Here is a 16,330-nt window from a genome sequence, read left to right on the forward strand (position 1 = left end):
ATTGCGGCTTGATTTCCCCTCGGCAGGCTCCCTCGGTTATATACAAACTGCAATCAGGACGACCACAGATGTGGCACGTCAACGGGTGTTTCGATGACTGGGCAGATGTAGGCCGTTGACTTTGTTGATTGTAAAGCGTGCTGGTGGGCATTAGCAGTATGGGTGGGTTTAACAAACTAGACAGTTATTTATCTAGTTTTTTGTAGCTTTAATATTCTTAGCGGCATTACTTTAAAGGGGATGAACTGAAAGATGCAAATGTAGAGAGTCTCAAAGTAATGTATTTCAGAAATGTACATACAAATAACGCAGTTAGCTAACAATTTATTCATTTAAAAAACGTAATTTAAGGCAGAAACAATGAGCTCATTGAAGTAATGAATACATGTTAACAAAAATTTGATTGATACATATTGATATTGCTTTGGCAATTATTATTATTATTATGATTTTTAAATAATAGCTATTCATTGTCAAGTGAGAAATGCTGTAGACGTACATCAGCCCAAAACACACGTATTTGTTACACGAAATTACACGAAAATGTATTTGACCCTTTAGATCATACAACACTGCACAAATATTATGGCATTAATAATTATAATAAGATATACAATAAGAAGGTAATAAATAATAATAGGAATATTTTTTTAATTATTGTTATTTAATTGTTGTTGTATTTACTAGTATCCTTAATTTAATACTTATATTACATTTCATATCAAAATAATATTATAATATAATTTATAATATCTTCTCATCATCACCATCATTAGTAGTATAAAAAATGTTTCTGTATTATTGTTGTCGCTGTAATTATTGTTTTAATGTCATAATTATTTTTATAATAATTATAATAAATATACAATTACATTTTTATATTGTATTCAAAATGTAATACATTTATAGTATCAAATAATAATAATATGTATGTATTTATTTATTAAATATACTTTGTAAAATAATACTTTATTGTATTTGTTTATTGTAGTGGTCATAAAATTAGTCAATTTCTCCTCTAAAACCCCAATTTAATGCATAATCAGTCTATTTATTCTGAGGATTTTGATTAGGTTGTAGTTGTTTTTAAATATTTTTGTTGAGTATCTGTTTTTTGAACAGTTTAGCTTTCTAAGTCTTGCCTTTTTTAGTGTTTCACAGCATGAGTGTTGCATTTTTAAGATGCTGTCAACATAAAAATAGTTCAGCTTTATGAGACCCCTTTATTTTGATGTATACTGTTCTACTCAGTCCAGTTGTGTAAACACACGAACATGTCTTTTATAAATGTTCTTTTTAGGAAATACATCTGATTGACATGACCTCGAACCAGCATAAATAATACAAGGCAGGACTTTTTTTGCACATCCCAAGTGAGCAGTGGCAAGTTGATATGTTGTGTTTATATGTGTGCGTATGAGAGAGAAAGATTCACTGACTCATCACTCTGGTGTCCAATCAAGCATGACACACTTTTCCTATCATTCCCTCGTAAGCCCTTATGGAATCACACAGCCGTGAGACACACTCACCTAAACATTCCCTCCGCACTCTCCTCAAATTTATTGTCCATTTTTCACTTTTTTGTTTTTCATGTCCTCACCCACACACTCTAACCCCCCCCCCCCCTTTCTCCAGTATGACCTAGATTTTTAACGTTTCAAGGTCTCTCCAGGTTGTGTTGTTACCATCAACGGTTCTGTATTCGAAAATTTGTTTTTGGTTGGTGAAAAAAAAAAAAGCTGGTGATTTTTTTCCAGTTTTGCAGCTGCCCGTGAATTTAACGGATGGAATGTGTTTTCTCGGATCACCATAACCCTTGTTTTTCTGTTCTCAGCTCAAAATCTCTTTTCTCTGGAAGTTTGTCCTAAAAGCCATGGGGGAAAAAAAAACATTGTGATCTTTACACAACAATGGTGATTTACAGTATTGCACATCTCAATGAACATTGTCCCCAATGCTGCAGAAAAAGCAACCTACACTCTTAAAAATATATTTTTTTCTATGGTTCCCTTTAGAACCTTTAACATTCATGCAATCTTCCCATTCCATAAAAAGTTCTTTATAGTGGAAAAAATGTTCTTCACCTTTTTAGAACTTTTCCCTGAAAGGTTCTTTGGGGAACCAAAAATCTTCTTCCCTTTTGGAACCTTAATTTTTAAGAGAATTGTGCAGTGGGTCACTGGTGTGATCTGATGGGAAACATCTGAAAAAAATACTGTATATATATATAAATATTTGTTTGTTTTTAAAAATATGTTTGTTACTTTTGTGCACTTAAAAAACATTGTCCTGTATTATCTTCCAAAAAAATCTGGGTCATGAAGCAAGACCAGACGACGTTCGTTCAGACGATGCTCTTGTTCTGGTCGTCTGAAGGTCTTTCTTTGTTCTCCTCGGTTCCTCTTGTACCTTCTCTCCTCTCTGCTTGTTCCAATAGATGGCGTAAAAGAGACAAACTGCCTGACTAGACTGTCTGACCCCCCCCCCCCCCCTCCCTATATCCTGTCAGATAAAGGGCTCACGGTGGAAGAGCTGAAAAAAGCTCCTGAAATATATCTTCCCTTGTGTCTAGGGACGTTCTACAGATACCCTGATCCCAACAAACTTGTCCGATATGAACGTTTAATTAATGGGATGACAATGATCTTAATGGTTGAGTCTCATGAAACCTGTCAGGAACATATCTGGGGTCATATTTCACTTCAGAATTAAAAAAATTCATAATGAAAATGAAACTTTTATTTAGGACCATAACTTTTTTTTTGCATTGCATTTATTTGTATTCAAATGCATTATTGTAATGTGAATATAGTGTAGTTTGATTTTTCACATTATAAATAATCGTTATGATATTATATATAATCATTCTTTTTTTTGCATTACAGAATGAAATTTGGAGGAGAAGGACACTTATTGATCATTGCTTTGAAAATAATGTCACAGTGAACAAATCGTAATGGTCCTAACAAAGCAAAAATATAAACAAAGTCAATTTGGGTGAAATATGACGTTGACACTATATTTTTACGATTCGCTCTATAATAGATTGTTTATCATATAAGAGAAAATCAACCAAAACATCTTGAGAAACACATGCGTCTTATATAAAGGAAAACTGTTGCATCAGTTACACACAGTTCACCTGAGATGCATGAGAATGTCTGGAGTCATGTCGGCTTTGCAGTCCAGTATGTTTGGCAGTTTTTTTTATGAGGATGTCATGAGGATAGAGAGCGAGTGACAGAGAGAGAAGGTTCTGGAAGCTGCACACGCCTCACAGATGTGAATGCCATTAACTGGGCTGAATTGCTGAGTGTGGTGTTTTCAATCTTCACTTCACCACATGTCTTACAATGCTGGGCCTTGACCAGTTCTCACACACACACACACACACACACACACGCAGACACAGAGGCATACAATGTTCCAGTGGCTGCACAAACAAACAATATCTTATTGTTCAGAACATACATTTGGTCCTGAAACCTTATTGAAGAGCCTTTTACAATGTAATGACTCAACCAAACCAAAAGAAATGCCAAACCAAAGATATATTTGCTAACATAAATTAATAAAGATTTAAGATTGATTGTTAAATATGGTATTTATCTTTAAACATGTATTTTTAAGCTTTAAGCAGGATTCTGGAAAACCTGAAAATATCAGGGAATTTTAAATTAATAAATCAATCTGTAGGGGTTTTTTTTTTTACATTACTATCCAGTAATCACAAACGACTGCAAAAGACTTGAAAAATGCATTGGTCAGAAGGTGTTGGAACCCTGTTTAAGGTTTGTTTTAAGTTCCTTTTCCCCAGTTGGATCTTTAAAGAGCTCTCTTTCAGCCATTATGAAGAGACATTTTACTTAATATCCGTACAGATCACTGACTTAATATCCGTAAAAGTCACTGGAAAAAACAGGAAACAACACATATTCAGACACGCGCACACACTTATTGTGGTTGTGACATCTACGCCCCTTGCTATTATTTGTGTTTGTGTGTGCTGCTGGATTTGACAAGCACATTGTGTTGATGGTTTATTGGATTAGGTTGTGTCGCGCTACTTCTATTATTTATTACTAAATGTTTCATGTTAATTTTGTAATTGCATTCATATTTTACATTACAAACATTTAATTATTGCTACTGAGGATTTTGTATCATTGAACTTGTGTGGTATTATAGACTAGCTTTTCTTATAACTAGACCCAAAGGGATTCTGCAAACTTTTAAAGGGAATACAATATATATATATATATATATATATATATATATATATATATATATATATATATATATATATATATATATTAAATCAATACGAGTCAAAATATGATGAAGTCTTGATTTTGTTACTAGAACAGGTTTTCATGCTTCATAACACCTTATTTTTCACATATTTTACATTGTTGTAGCACCTCTCTTCCCAGTCTGTCAGTAAAGCTTTGTTTAGCTCCGGTCTCTATGTGTTTAGGAAAGTGTGTTTAGGAAATGTCCCTTACCATAACCGTGAGTTTCAACATACTTCTAACGCAACTCAATCAGGCTTCACCCCTTTATTTGCATATGTCTTGGGTGGGAAATATTTCAAAGGAATACTGTGACATGTACATTCCTGGAAGAAAACTCAAGACTACAATGGAGGCGTTTCAGGGAGTTCAGAAACAGTGCTTACTGATATTGAGAATAACTCCCTTTGGAATGACTTTGTGCTTTGTAACTTGAAAATAAAATGTATAATTACCAAATATGGGCTGATACTGACTTTACAGTATATGTCAGGATTTGATTGGCCAAATATTTATGTTTACATTGTCCTCACCAGACAGAGGATTTTGATTAGTTACAGATCACTGTATTTCTGTGATGTAGTTAATATTTTAACAGACATGATTGACTTCATATGTTCTGCTACTTGCCAGTGCAACATTTTCCAAGTGCATCAAGGCAATTTGACTGCTTTTCTTCTGTTGTGAGAAAGCAAGCGATCTTAGTGCCAAGAGGCTTCTGGGAAACTCAGACCTTCTATTTATAACTCGAAACCTGAACAATTTGGAGTCATAAAATCATTCATCAAGAAAGATGTCCTTGCTCTATGTCTCACTAGCACTTGGGTAAACAGCTTTCAATTGCTGGTCATGAGGTGTGTGAAATTCAGAGGTCATTTGCTGTTCAGTTCATCCATGTTCAAATTAGTGTTTTAGCCGTTAATTAGCCAGTCGACACCAGATTTTTATTACTTGTGTCTTGTTTGCCTCTGTTCCTCTCAGTTGCTCTAGAGCTCATGGCCTCTTAATGATTTTTCCGGATGATACTGCGAACATTCAGTGGAAAAATGTTTGAAATTAGTGAGATGATCACCAACATACTTTAACTCATTGCATCTTGAGAGGACAAAAATACACCTAAAGACAAAATGCAGAGCTATTTAGAGTGTTTCAGTAATTATACCAACACCTAAAAAAAGTGCCAATGTACTTAAATTGCAAACAAAATTAACAAAAACTTTATTTATCTATACAGTATGTCTGTTTACGTATTCCATTTTTTTGTTTGAAAGAAGTCTCTTTCGCTTACCAAGGCTGCATTTATTTGATTAAAAATACAGTAAAAACAGTTATATTATGAAATATTATTGCAATTTAAAATAGCTATATTCTATGTGAATATATTTTAAAATGTAATTTATTCCTGTGATGGCAAAGCTGAATTTTCAGCAGCAGCAGTCTTCAGTGTCACATGATCCTTCAGAAATCATTCTAATATGCTGATTTGCTGCTCTAGAAACATTTATTATTACAAATGTTGAAAACATTTGGATTCTTTGATGAATAACTGCATCTTTTGTAATATTGCCTTATAAAAATAATCATGGCTAAGTTGTAGGGGTAATGCACACAATGAAATGCTCAGTTGATCTGTAATGGCTACTCGACCTCTATGTTTATTTTGTCCTTGTTCGTTACAGGCGGTTCATGCCCGCGTGACCGTCCACAGTTGCCTGGTGCTCTTCTAAGCTCCCATTGTCTGGTTGACTGAGCACCGCTAGACTAATTACAGGTTATCTTTCTGTCTCTGGCTGAAGACATCAGTAACAAACTCTGATAGCGTCTAATTGGCTTATTAGAAACTGCATCGTCAGTCAAAACCAGATGCCAATGCCTGAAAGAACAAATGCAAGTCAACATTTTTGCTGAGCGTGATCTCAACAACTAAGAACACTTATGAATGCCATACGGTTCATGGATGCACACTTAAATTATGAAGGAAATAACTTCACACACTGGCAAAATTATAGTAATTTACGTCGTTTGAGCTCTCAATTTGTCAGTAATGGTGGCTTTGTTGTGAGAGTCTGAAGGAAGCTAAAGTTAGCCCTTTTGTTTGGCGTGCGTGCAGAAGTAGACAGGATCATGGCTCAGAAACATGGTGTGGTGGCTAATAAGTGTTGCAATTCCTCTGGGTTTCCCATAATAGCTGGAGGTTTTAATAGGCCAGAGTGCAGCTGCGACACACGGCTCTGTTTTCTCAAGCCAGAATGGCTTTCTAGGAGCTGTGCCAGCTTACAGGGGGCAGCGTGGACTCAGACTCAGAGTCAGTGCCAGCGCTAGGAACCTGTCTGTTACACTTTCATTGTTTCTCTCTCTACAGTTGAATTAAGCTGGTTCAAGCGTTTTTTTCTTCAGCCTGAGGGTCAAATGGCGAGAAACTGACACATCCTGTTATGGAGTAATCATCTCTTTCTTTCTTTTCCCTGTCTCATCCATCTGTTTACCCCAGCCAGAATGGATGGATGGATGGGATAAAGAAAGAAAGAGGTGATTGTTCCATAGCAGGATGTGTCCAAAAATCTTTTATCTTTCCTTTCCCCTATCCATCATCCTTCTTCCTTCCTTCCTTCCATCCTTCTCGTTCTTTCTTTTTTTTCTCCATCCATCCTTTGTTTCTTCCTTTTCTTTCATCATCCATCCATCTGTTTGTCTATCTATCTATCTATCTATCTATCTATCTATCTATCTATCTATCTATCTGTCCATATTCCTTTTTCCCATCCACCCACCCACCCATCCATTCTTTTATCTTCTATCCATCCATCATTATTTTATTTTTTCATCATCCATCCCTTTCTTCCATCCATCTCATTATTTCTCCTTTTCCATCATTTTTCTTCCATCTATCCATCCTTAAATCTTTTATTTTGCTTCTTTCTCTCTATTTTTTCCTCTTAATTTCCTCCCACATTTGTGTACTTGAGGCTCTATCATTACACTACCTCAAGTCTCAAATATGTGCACTGGCTGTATATTTATAAATCCAGAGAGCAGCAGGAATCAGGACATTGTTTGTTTCAATCATTTTTCACGTCTCGTGTTGATGAAGGTTTCATTACAGCCTGTCATGTCGTCAGTTTACTGGTGAAACTTTATAACAGCATCAGCTACCTGTTTACTGATCTTGTTTTCAGATGGTGACAGAACTCGAGTATTTTGAAAACCATTACATAACTTTTTAACCTTTATTTTATGAGTGTACATTTATTTGTTTTAGTAGCAATAGTAGCACTGTTATCTTTTGGCAGTATTTTTTTTAAATACACTACCGTTCAAAGGTTTGGAGTTAATGTCTTTGAAAGAAGTCTCTTTGCTGTCACTTTTGGTCATTTAATATGACGTAGCTGAATAAAAATATTAATTTCTTTTTTTTTTTTTTTATAAAGAAATGTTACTGACCCCAAACTTTTGAATGATATTGTATATTACATTTTTTTTTTTTTTTTGAGCATGAATGAATGAATTTCAGAGAAGCAGTCCTGATTCAAGATCAAGTCTCATCCTGTCCATCTGATCTTAAGATGGCAGAATTGCTTTAAAAGCAACATTGATCCAGATCAATCTAAAAGGGGGTTAAGATGGCGTTTCAATCGTGCATGTGTTGGGCAATTGGATTAGTGTTAGTTTAGTATTATTTGCCTGATCTTGACCGTAAAGCAACATCAAGAAGTTTCATCATCTTGGTTTCATTTCACGATATACAACTAATAATTTATAGTTAATCCCACAATAACACCAAAACCCTCTCCTCTTCTGTCACATCATCCCAGGAGCGTCATTCCATCCGTCTTTCTGTGTAAAAAAATGATGGTTAGCAGAAATCGGAGTCTTCAAAGACAGGCAATGGAGACGACTAGCTCAGCAGAGACTGTCGCGGTCGCCCCCTTATTGCTTTGTGGATTAGCCTGTCTTTCTGCGATTGTTCACAAATCTTCCTTCTCTTAATCTGCTGGTTTCGTTTTAAACCGTCGGCCGCTGTGAAATCAGGACGGTTCCTTAAGTTCATGTTTCTGCGGGTCTTTGAAAGACACAGATGGTGTATTTAAAGCAGTACAGAGTGAGATTAAGTTATGAAATATGATTTTATTAGCAGCGTGGAGTTTCAGCCTTGGTTGTTAAATGGTAACCCCTAGACACTTGTAGTGGGATTTGGGTTATAAATAAGCTTAGATGTCTTTTAGACATGGAGGAATGTTTTTTAAAGTTTTTTTTTTTATTATTATTGGTAGAAAGAACGTTCAAAATTCAGAAATGAATTTTGTTGGTTGCTGGCTGTGTGTAAACAGATTACCTCAAGAGAACAATATGATGTTCTGGACCCTTGGATATATTGCTAGTTACTGAAACTAGGTAGTGTAAGCCTCAACATTTTGAAAGGTCCCTGATTTATAATGGTGAGCGCTTGTAAGGAAGCTTCAGACATGTGGAAGCAATTGAGAAAAGCAAACAACACTGGGAGATCTGAATGTGTGTTGAGATTGGCAGTGCCAGGGTACGTTCTGTTTGTTTAGTGCCCACTGGTTGCCATCTCTTCAGGCAATTAGCCCTCTGATCTCAGTATGACCATCCTTTTTTCCCTTGCCCATTACCAGATGCCATTCACTCACCAAAACTACCAAGAAACACATTTTGTCAATATTTTGTAATATCAAAACAATGTGCCACAATGAATTGGACTTCCCACTTATAAAAAGAGTGAGCGACATTTTAGAAGAGGGCATTTGATTACTATTCAAAAGTTTAGGATTTTTTAAAAATGATTTTGAAATGCTTACCAAGGCGGCATTTATTTGATCAAAAATACCGTAAAAATTGTCACATTTGGTAATATTGTGAAATATTATTACAATGCAAATTAACTGTATTCTAGTTGAGTATATTTTAAAATGTAATTAATTCCTCTGATGGATACACAGTGAATTTTCAGAAGCCAGTGTTCAATGTCACATGATCCTTCAGAAATCATTCTAATATGCTGATTTGCTGCTCAAGAAACATTTCTTATTTCAACTGTTGAAAACATTTTTGCTGCTTTATATTTTTGTGTAAACTGATTTTTTTTTCAAATTGGATTAATTTGAAACCAAAAACATTTGTAACATTAAAGGGCAATTCCATGCAAAGGTCATCTTTACCATGAAAAAATAAAGTTTTAACCAAAAGAACAAAACCCTTTTTAAGTTGTCCATTTAGGTCTGTAATATACTGTATTAATGTGCTTTAACAAAAATGTTAAGAAAATTGCTTTGTTTATCCACCAGATATGAGGTGAGCAACAATGCTTAAATTACAGTTTCAACCAGCCATATTTCATGCTTTCAAAAAAAGGTATCAAAGACCCCCCTTTTTAAACTTTATTTTAACAGTAAGCATTTTGCAGAAAGATGGAGGCATGCCTGAGAAATAAATATACTCATTTGGTCATAACAGCACTGCCTGTTGAATTTATAAGGGCTATAATAAAGAGGTCTTCACGCTTCAGTGCACTGTCAAGTCCATAACGTTTTGAAGGTTTAGTTTATTTAATATAACAATTATAAATGCAAATAACTTGAAACTTTATTTACAAAGCTAAATTATGTTTATGCTTATTAGGATAGACAATTCATCTCACTACTTTGCTCTGAACAACCATAATAATGCGTTACGGACGTGACCGTTACGGACGCTTCATATTAAAACATGCATATGACTATTGTGATCTGTTTCAAGACAGAAATGATTTTGGCCACTTCATTTCAAGTTTTGTTTTGTAGAAAGACTTTATTTAAAGTGAATTTCGTTTTGTATAAATTGTATCTTAATTTTAAATCAAAGTTTCATCAATAGCATGGAGGTGCGATCACTAGCAACACGTAAACTTGAGCGCGTCTCATAACTGAACAGAAACTCGACGTATGCCTCTCAGAAATATAGCCTATCTATAGAAAGATTGCAAAGATCAAAACGAAAAGAAATAGGCAACTCTCTGATTGTGTAATCTGTATGTGCTTTTTCCACCACCACGTCCCTTTAGAGGCTCGGTACGATCACGCTGACAAAATAATAATAATAATAGGCTAATAATATTGCGTGTCAATTATTTTGTCAAATAATTTTTATACGAAATAAAATGTGATGATTTTGACTCGCGACTGTGCATTAAAATCCATAAACTGGCCGAAAACCGTGCGATCATTTAGACACAAAAAACGTAGGGGTTACATGATTGCTAGTGACTTACATCTACGGACAATAATGTCCATCGGTTCACCTGACTGTGGAGGAAACCTTTTGAACTCCTATATGACAAACATTAATTTTTAATGTATTTTAATTTTGACTGTCTTCCGTAATAGTCTCTGCTTTAATGTTCCGTCTATGTGTTTATAGTAGCCTATTGACGTCCAAGTCGAGAGGCGTCCTACAATTGCGCGAGGAACCTGATTGGTTTAGGTGCGAAACAGGCGCCCTCTAATTCGCTCGCGCTTCCTGTCATTCAGGCTCAGGTTTTGATAGCTCGAAGATAGCGTTATCTTAAAGCTAAACACCTACCACAACGACAGATGGATAAAATGGTAAGATGATACTAAAAACCAATACTTCAATACTTTTACATATTGAATTAGGATGTACAGTAAGATCCAAGCTAAAAAAAAAACTAATTCATAAATGGGGGGGGGGGGGGTCTTCAGAATCATTTCAGACAGTCTTCTTAATGTGAAAACACAGCCATTATGCGTCAACAAAAGTGCCATGATGGTTTGATTGTTGATTTTCCAAACAGATTCTATGTATTTCAGACGCGTCACATCCATAACAGGGTTTTTGTCACATCCATAACGTTGGTTTTTCCTCATAATACACTTCTTAAAAATATATATATTTTAAACATTTATATTTTATGTTCAGCTAAGACCCCTTCATCATGTGGATAGCAATATTTATACATTGGATTTAAAAGTTCACAGACTTTAAAGGAAATCGAACAGTATACCAAAAACTCTGTCATTTTCCGTCACATCCATAACGCATGCATATTTTCCTTTTTTGGGGGTGCTTAAATATATTTTAGAAAAACATATTTTGCCTATCAATTCCCCAGATTGGGTGCTCTGAGAATATGCATTTACAATTTAAATATTGTAAGAAGTTTTTTTTTTCTGAGACATTTCACCTGTCATTATGAGTTCAAATGTCACATCCATATATTTGGAATTACCCTAAAATAGTCTTCACTGACATCCTTGCTGAATAAAAGTGTTTATTCTTTAAAAGATTACTCACCCAAATATATACCATATATATATCGATATAGCTTTAAACTGTAACAGCTGTAGAACAAAGGTGCTTTTAAGAGCAACATGATGGAAGTGACTCACTGAACACAGCACCTGGACTGTGTATATAGGGGGTCCAGATGAATGTTTGGGCTCCAGCACGGCTGTGTGTGTCTGTTCTGCTGAGCAAGCATGAGTGTGATACAGTCTACATGCCCCCTAGACAGGGATGGTCTCATTGAGGCCTGTCAGAGCACAGACGGATGATTTCACTGCTCTGCTGAGCTTTGATCTCTTTTGCAAATGTTCTCATGCCTTTTGCCTTTTTTTTTCTCTTGTTAGATATAAAGGTATACAGTCTATTTGTACGCTAATGACTGATAGTTGACATTTAGTTGCAAAGCTACTTAAAGTTAGTCCACTTTAGACATTCTACTATCTAAATAAAGTCTTACTAATTTTAGATGCATAATTTTAGATTTAGAGTCATCAGGATTTTTGATCTGTTTTCCTAGAATATTTTTTATGCATCTATCTGCTGCTCTGCAAAAAAAGAAGTATTTTTCAGTTTAAAATAAGTAGAGCGCAGTCTACAGTGTACCCGCCGGCCTGCGATGGTGCCATTTAGCGAGCAGGGTGGGACCGAGAGCCTTGGGAATGGAACGAGGCCGGTGGCGCAAGTGTTAATGAGCATCACCTGCCCGTCACACCAGTCTCGAGTCCCACAGAGAAGCTCCAGAAGGAAAAAAAGAGGAGTGATGACAGTACAAGAAGAGAGAGGACCAGGCCTGGACTTTATGTTGGTGTTTTGTTTTAGTTTACGCGTCCGTGAGGGGCTGCCGCTCTACTTTCGTGTTGTTGTTTATTTTGTCATTAAAGTTACATTCATCTTTTGCTGGTTCCCACCTCATCCTTCCATGAACTATGAACATCGTTACAAGAACCTAGTGTCTTGCTGCACTGTAGGCAGATTTTTTAAAATTTAAAGTATAAAAAAGTAAAAAATATCAGCCACACTTGTTTAAAGATAAAATCAATGATAACCAGTCTTAACATCGCATGCAGTGATGCTTCTCAAGTCAATGTACAGGTCCTTCTCAAAAAATTTGCATATTGTGATAAAGATAAAGGAATTTTGGGTTTTCATGAGCTGTATGCCAAAATCATCAGTATTAAAACAATAAAAGACCTGAAATATTTCAGTTGGTGTGCAATGAATCTAAAATATATGAAAGTTTAATTTTTATCATTACATTATGGAAAATAATGAACTTTATCACAATATGCTAATTTTTTGAGAAGGACCTGTATATTCAAGTATTTTTAGATATTTTACTTGGAAATCAAGGTGCAAATACACATTTTGAATTGGATTTTTTGCAGTGTAAAATTTAATTCTGTCAACTTTTAGCAATAGCATATAAATGAAAATAAAGATAACAAACATGGACTAAAAGCTACAAAATTTTAAGTAATTAAAATGTTCTAATTAGAATCGAAAGGGGATTAGCATCCTGAACCTTTTCGAGTTCTTCAAGGAACTTTATTTAAGGATATCATCGGAGCCTTGTGTCTTTTTTCAGAAGCCAAACCTCTTCGCCTTGCCTCTAACTCACTCTACACAATGTTCATACTGTTGCTCCCTCTACAGAATCACTCACTTCCTCTACATGGCTGTTTCCTGTGGTGACGGTGGTCATATTGCTGCCACATGCTGCCTGTCAGAGCTGTTGCAGACATGTTAGGGATATATGCCTCCCGTGTGCACTGCTTCTCATATGTTGCGCTTTATCTTTTCTTTTTTTATATAGCATGCACTCTTATTTTCTTGGTTGCTAATGTGTTTTGGTATAATTAGGGGTGATTTTTTGGGAGAAGAAAGTGTGTGTGTGTGTGTGTGTGTGTGTGTGTGTGTGTGTGTGTGTGTGTGTGTGTGTGTGTGTGTGTGTGTGTGTGTGTGTGTGTGTGTGTGTGTGTGTGTGTGTGTGTGTGTGTGTGTGTGTGTGTGTGTGTGCGTGCGTGCAGAAGACTAATGTAATGTAATATTCAGTGTGTGTTTCTTGGCTAAAGGGCAAGTCTGTCTCGGCCCCTCATGATCATACACATCTACAATCTGTCAAGTTTAGGAGAGGGACTTTCCACTATGGGGACTTTCCATGCCGCTCCGAACGGAGCCAGAATGAGCTCTTTTCCACGGCTCCATAGGATCCCCTGTAGAATTGGGATTACTGCTGAATGCTGCTTTTCAAATGCTGACCAGACCACGAACCTGGTCGCACACTTGAATTTTGACTTGGCTGTTATTTTTAGAGAATTTTACTGAATAAAATTAAAAAAGTAAGACTGGTGACATGAATTTAATAGCTTCTAAATCTGTAATAGCCTGTTGAGATTGTCATTAGTGGTGCTTGCTAAGTGCTCGAGTATAAAAGGCTGTTTTGATTTTATTTGCATGCAAAATACTGAATAACAGCAAAAACAACCACAGCACTTTCCTAACACATACCGTTCACTAAAGCGTCCTGATGCATAAGGTCATTGTTGAAAACTGAGAACCTAAGAAATTCACATATATTTTTATATAATAGATGGGTTGATGATGATTGGTTTTGGTTTTAAGCAACATTATTAGTAATGTTCAGTAACTATCTAAATACATTCATAGTATTTTGCAAAAAAGTTAATGCGAATTAATGAAAGACTTATCAAATGCATGCATTAATTGTTTAAATTATAATTTTCCTCCTTGAGACCTTTTATATTTTCTCGCATTTTAATAAAAACAGTATTTTAATCAGTTCTTTTTGCTCCATTAAAATTGCATAAAATAATTTGTTTATTGCCGTGGCAAGCACCAATAATGAAAGTTAAAAAAGATCTATGAAAATGGCTAAGACAAATTATTGTACACACAGAATGAAATGATGTTAAAAAATATTGTTAAGCGTTATGGTATGAAAACTTATGAACGTGCTTAATGAAAGTTTGCTTTAGGTTCATGCTTCCTTTTCCCCCCAAAAAATCTGCTAAGGCACTCAAGGGAAAACAAATACCTCGTCCGTATGGAGCCAACTTCACCAAACTATCCGCTTATGAGTCCAGCGCTGGCATAGTTGCCTACTGGCACCAGTCAAATCTGTGTGGGGAGGCGTAGTGTCTGCAGAAATCACCCACAAGAGTCTGAGTTTCATCGTATGCCTAATCAACTATCTAAAGCACTGAAAGTCTCTGAGGAGCAGTGAGGGTCAAGATAGACACCGTTTTTGATAATGCCAGAAAGAGTATTCACCACTTAAAGCAACAAAGTCTTCTGCTTTTTAAAATGGCAGAACTGTAAAAAATAAAGCAACAATTTCTGATGTTATTTTTTATTTATTTTTATTTTTTTATGTTGCACTTTAAAAAAGTCCTTTGGAGTATCTTGTAAATGTCATGGTATCAGTAAACGTTCAATACCAAGGTATAGGGGAGAATGGAGCTAGTTGATACTATTTCAGTAACTTTTAAGATTTTGCTTTTTTGGGTAAAACTTTATCTTGATGGTCCCTTTTGAACATTTTGTTTAATATACACAATCCTTCCAGAAAAGAGCTTTTCTGATTGTTGCGGGCAAAAATCTTTGATTATGCGGCACGTTTTCTTAAAAAATGCGATGGAATATGCAGGATTTTTATGCGATGAAATTGCGGGAACTTGCAAAAACTGCAGGAAATTGCACAAACTGCGGTAGACCTTAATAAACACATGGCTCAAACTTACAAAATATTGAGGAGTCAAACAAGTTCTTTAGCTTTACAAAAGGAATAAGCTACAACTTATGTAAAAATTAATAAAAAAAATAAAATGTGTGCTTCCTGATTTACAGCTTTTCGATGATGTTCACGTCGCATAATTACGTCACTTCATAACGTTCCCATGGCAACAGGGGAAAATGGCTGCTCTTGTGTGAAGTAAACGCAACATTTTTCAACTTTCTGCTAAGATATATGTGTCTTATTTTGCAACGAAAATGCGGGGATTATGAAATCATGCAAGCCCCGCATATTTTGCGCGGAAATCTACAATTTATGCGCAAAAGTGCGGCGTATTTGAAAGAATGCGTCCCCCGCATAAATATGCGGACTCTGGCTGATTATGCATTGAATTATGCGATTGCATAATCACGTTTTTCTGGAGGGACTGTATACAGAAAGTAACATTGTATCTATACAGAAAGTAACATTGTACCAACTCTCAACCAACTTTCATTTGATCATTAGTAAACTGTCTGCTTAATATCTGCTAACTCTTTGTGTTGCTCCCCATAAGTTGCTCTACTGTTGCTCATTGCTCTACTGACTATAAGTAACTTTGCAACTACATTTCAACTTATTCTAACCCTACTTTACCAGTCTACTAATACACTACTAACACTCTAAAAGGTTAAAGGGACCATCAACATGAAGTGAAACCCTTTTTTGTAGTCAAGACTTTATGGTGTGTGTTTATTTAATTAAAAAAGAAAAATAATAGACCCTCTCTAAATATTCATTGGAATAAAAAAGTTACAACTAAAACTGTTCTTCCCTGTGCCAAAGTATCATGCCATTACCATCTGATCTGGGATTTTATTTAAAAAATCTGCGATTTTTTTTATTTATTATTTATTTATTTATTAAAAACTCGATTTACGATTCGATTTCCCCCCCCCTTCCATTTAAAACAAAATAACTGTTGACTGTAAATATATTTTAA

The 16,330-nt window shown here is 35.4% G+C and overlaps 1 protein-coding gene across 3 annotated transcripts in view; it reads left to right on the forward strand.

The window, feature by feature from the left end:
* efl1 (elongation factor like GTPase 1) overlaps positions 1–16,330 on the forward strand; it is a 117,467-nt gene that overhangs the window by 44,848 nt on the left and 56,289 nt on the right. The gene's annotated exons all lie outside the window — the stretch shown is intronic.

Source organism: Siphateles boraxobius, unplaced genomic scaffold (assembly GCF_051911475.1).
Source record: "Siphateles boraxobius isolate OS27281-9 unplaced genomic scaffold, OSU_SipBor_1 130, whole genome shotgun sequence".
In the NCBI taxonomy this organism is placed as follows: Eukaryota; Metazoa; Chordata; class Actinopteri; order Cypriniformes; family Leuciscidae; genus Siphateles; species Siphateles boraxobius.